This window comes from Eptesicus fuscus, chromosome 4 (genome assembly GCF_027574615.1).
Source record: "Eptesicus fuscus isolate TK198812 chromosome 4, DD_ASM_mEF_20220401, whole genome shotgun sequence".
NCBI classification, from domain to species: Eukaryota; Metazoa; Chordata; class Mammalia; order Chiroptera; family Vespertilionidae; genus Eptesicus; species Eptesicus fuscus.
Genome location: NC_072476.1, coordinates 44,441,210 through 44,446,064, shown reverse-complemented (window position 1 = coordinate 44,446,064; position 4,855 = coordinate 44,441,210).

Below are 4,855 nucleotides of genomic sequence, written 5' to 3'. Positions count from 1 at the left end.
TGGATTTGCTGCGCTCAGCTCCTCCCTCTGCCTGGCAGTGGCGTCCACGTGGCCCGCATTAACAGGGGATGGCTCTGGAGGGGCCTGGAAATGCGCTGCAGGTGGGCTCCTGGACGCTTGGCTTGCCTGCCGCCTCTTCAGCTCTGTTTGCTTTGCCTAATTGTGTTTTCTCTGCTGATTTGTCTGAGTCAAGTTTTTCTTCCCCACTTTGTCCAAGGTCTACACGGTGCATCTGGTACCCATTTGGCTGGGAAGGAGGCAGAAGCGGCGTGGTTAATTGCATGCTTGGCACAGGGCTGCCAGAAGTAAACTGAGGAGAAAGGCGAGGACGGGGAGAGCTTGGAGAATGGGGTTGGTTGGAGCCTTTGCCCAGAGCACAACCTCCACGGCCTCCATCCTCTCTCTTGGTTTCTGTCCAGAAACAGAGCCCCGAGAAGGCCGAGGGACGGGCTTTGATGGGATTCTGAACTAGACTGATTCCGGCTTCAGTGTAGGCTCCACAGGAGCCCACCTTCCTTTCCGGAGCCCAGGGCTTCTTGGCAGGAGGCCAGGGCACCACAGGCCCTGCCTGCGGGGAGGGGCGGGGGCTGGAGAGATCACCTGCGCCTCTGCTCCTGGGCTCGTCTGGTTTGGAGGCAGGCCTGTCACTCTGCAGCAGGAATCTTGGCTCTGCACCCTGGTCTGCTTCCAGGAGGCCGAGAAGAAGCAAAAACGAAGTAGCACCACTTGGAATCCCCGTTTCTGGCCAGGGCCCAGGGCCGGCCCAGCCACGACTGGGGTTCCCTTTGCCTGTTTACCTGCCTGCCTGCCTGTGCCTCTGACGGAGACCAACAGGACTACGGGCCTTGGAGTCACAACGTTTGGGTTTCAAATTGCAGCGCCTGCTCCATGCATGTCATCCAGTAAGAGCCTCAATTTCCCCATCTGTAAAATGTGACGAGTCGCATTGTTCTGAAGAGTAAATGAATGAATCAAAACACACCCCGCTCTGCAACTCTCGAGAAACTCCACACATATTGCTCTTTCAATCCACATAACCCTGGGAGGAAGGTCATATCATCCTCACCCTCACACTCCCTTTTTGTGGAGGAGGAAACTGAGGCAGAGAGATGCTAAATGACTTGTCTCACAGCCAGGAAGTGACAGAGCCAAGACTCCAGGCAGGGGATCCACAAAGTGTGGCACACCTAGGCTGTGCTCTCCAGCCCCCTGTAAGTGGGGGAGCTTCTGGCCCACACCTGGCCGGAAAAGGCACACATGGAGCCTGAGCCTTTACTCCCATACCTCCCGGCTGCCGGAGCTGCCCAGGGTGTGTTCTGGCTGCCAGCACAGTGCAGGAATGACACACGAGGAGAGGCGCTGGTCAGGCAGGACAAGCAAGGTCAGTGGGGACCCTGAAGGGCGCTGAGGTCAGCCCGCCTGCTCCGGGATGCTTCTCTCAGACCACAGCTTCCCGCGCAGGCACTCTGGAAACCTAGGCGCTGAGTTCTGACCGGCTCTGGGCAGTGAGCAGTGGTCAGACCTGACTGCCTGCCCTGCGCTGTGCTGCTGTCTCCCCCACACATCCCAGGTTTAGGGATCCCCCACTGGTTGCTTGTCCCCAGGCGCCCAGCACTTTCAAGTGGGACTGGCACACTCTGGACTTGGCTGCCGTCCCTGCCTCTCCTTGGAGAGAGAGTCTCGAGTTTGGGTCCGGCCTGCACGCTGCCCGCTCCTAGCCACACACTGTCAGCTGTCATCACTGCGGTGTTGCTGCTCCCAGCACAGACCTGGGCTCCTCACAGAAGGAGGCACAGCACTCACTGACCGCCCCTCGGACTTCATCCAACCTGCCGAGGGTGACACACTTGATTGTTGAGGACAGGGAAGCTCGTGGGAAGAGAGTGACTTGAAGAAGGAGAAAGTGGCATTTAGTAGATGGATTTGAAGAAATCACATTATTGCTCTGCCCAACACACCCCACTCCGAAAAGAAGAGTGAGAAAGAAGCCAATAGCCACAGTGGAGGAAGGCTGGGGGAGAGAGGCCTCAGGGCGTGTGCTGTTACACACGTCTAATCAGGCCTAATCAGGTTGAGTCTCCCGGCCGTGGAAGGAATGTTCTTACGTGTCACCTCACAGACATGCCTTCCCAGAGCGGAGGCGTCGGCTGACAGGAGGGGCTTTGGAGTCAGTCCTGGGGGTGTGCTCTGGCTCAGCAAGTTAGTTCCCTGATCTGAGCTTCCGTTTCTCCTTATGAGAACTGGGAATGTTTTTGTAACAATGCCATTCTTACATGAAATCAAGTCACCTAAACTGCCCGCACATAGTAGGTACTTAAGAAAAGACAGGCCCTTCTTATGAAGTTCGTGGAGAAAGTATTTGGCATCTCCTCTCAATCCTATTAAAACTTTTGAGACTTCTTCCCTTCTAAGCTCTTTAATCTTTTTATCTCTTACCTTCCACTCAGGCCAATGTCCTCATACCCCATGCTATCCCAGGCCCCCATCAAATGAGGACTGGATTGCTGCGAGGCCCCCATGGACTTGAGGGCAGGGGTCTGTGTCTGAACCCAGGGGATCTATAGTGAATTTCTTTTCCAATGACTATGCTAAATGGGCAATTTAGCAACCATGACCTAATAAGGGCAAGACATTAAGGATCAGACCTCTTGGGGAATAAATGTCTTTGTCGCTGCATAAAGCAATCAACTTACACCAGCTAAGTGCTGGCTGAGGAGGAGGAAAATGGAGACTGGGTGATAGAAATAGATGATGAATATCAATTATGGCCTCCAGGTCACCTGGGCAGGGGGACCTGAGCTTGTTTCATTCACTCTCTTGCTTTAAGTCCTGGCAGAGGTTGCAGCCTTGAATAAAAATTCAGTTGGACTTAACGGGTCCATGACAGATAGGAAGGCGCAAGGGTCCTCTGAGCCTCACTCCTTACTTTGTTGCAGGAACCCATTCAGTACAGGCTTCAAAACAGCCCTGCTCAGCAGCAACGTCACAGTGTCTGCCCAGGGCCTCTCCGAACCAGTGTGCAAATGCCCTCAGAGCCCACAGGGCCCTCCAGGGACAGCCTGGAGATGTAAGGGAGTTAGCACCAGGGGCCACCCTTGACCAATGGAAGACAGAAATCTGTGGATAAATGCCCACCCATTTCATTCCCTGGGCAGGAAAATCTGAGCGGCATCCCATCAAGTTCCTTAGAAGATCCTATGGGATCGACCCCCTGTTGCTCATAGGAGCAGCCAACACAGTCATGCATCTTTGCCTTTCCCACTTTTCCCATTTCACTCCTCAGGTTCTCTCTCTGGACCCCTGGGATCACGTCCCATATAAACGACCTGCAGGTTTCCACAGCTTTTAGGGAACTCAGGCTAAGACAGCCATGTATAAAGTGTAAGGGGGTGGGGAGTAGGAAACAATCTTTTCACAGAGTGCAAAAGAGCACATTAGGAAAGTGTCATAAACTGCCAAGCGTGCTGGGTTCCTATTTGGGATGTACAGCGATGTGTTTAAGGTAAACCCTCAGCACCTTTGCAGCATCTACCACACCTTTGAAGATCTCAGGAGTAACCACAAAATATGTGGATATAGACTTTTATCTAAATCCACATGTTTTCACCAGATGAAGCTGATGGAAGGGAAAAGGCAAGAAAAATAAGAGAGCTCACAAAACAGTAATTGTAATGTTAGACCAAGCAGAAAAGGAGGCAAGTGGGTGTATAAGGGGAAGAATATATATGGTATCTGTGTATCTGCTTTGTGTCTTTATAAAGTTGTGAAGGTGGTAGGATCAGTGGACTAATACCAGAAAGTGGTGATGACAGAGTTAGGAACACAAGCATGAGAGGGTGGCTGAGATGGAGGTGATGAATGGGTCACTCTTCTACAAAGTTAAGACACTAAGAATGGTGACAGGAATATAGGTGCTAAAGTCATTAATGAATGAAGGAAAGTCGGTTGGTAGATATCAGTAGCAAGTACAGGTGGCAGGTGGTAAAATCTGGCATGATTTTCAAAGGATCTGGGAAGTTTGAAGGAGGAGGGAAGGTAATTGAATTGCAAGTTCAATGAAACACCTACCCCACCCTCAAGCCCTCTAATATAAAGAGAATTGAGTTGGGGCCAGATGCGCCTTAACTAGAGAGGCTGCATATGAGGTGGTATTTGCAAGGGACAGACAAATCAGGGAAAGAGGTGAAGAAACAAAAAAAAGGACAAAAGATATAAAGGCACTTGCTGATGATAGATACCCAACTGTCAAGGTATACAGTATGTAAAGGTTAGGAACATGGTCAGAATATGAGAAATGGAGATAATACTTGCCTTGTAGGATTACTGCAAAATTGAGAGATAATCTGTACTAATAAAAGCCTAGGTGGTGTCTTGCTCTCGCATCATCACAAGATGGCTGCCCCCATGTCGTCACAAGATCAGGGGAGGGTAGTTGGGGGCCATTAGGTAGGCAGGGGAGGGCAGTTGGGGGCAACCAGGCCAGCAGGGCAGGGTAGTTGGGGGCTATCAGGCCGGCAGGCAAGAGCAGTTGGAGGCGATCGGGCCTGCAGGGGAGGGCAGTTGGGGGCGATTGGGCTGGCATGGGAGGGCAGTTAGGCGTCAATCAGGCCAGCAGGGGAGTAGTTAGGGGGTGAGCAGGCTGGCAGCAGAAGCGGTTAGGGGCAATCAGGCAGGCAGGCAGGCAAGCAGTTAGGAGCCAGCAGTCCTGGATTGTGAGAGGGATGTTCCTGTGGGATCGTGCCTAAACCAGCAGTCGGACATCCCCTGAGGGGTCCCAGATTGGAGAGGGTGCAGGCTGGGCTGAGGGACACCCCCCCCCAGTGCATGAATTTCATGCACCAGGCCTCTAGTTTTA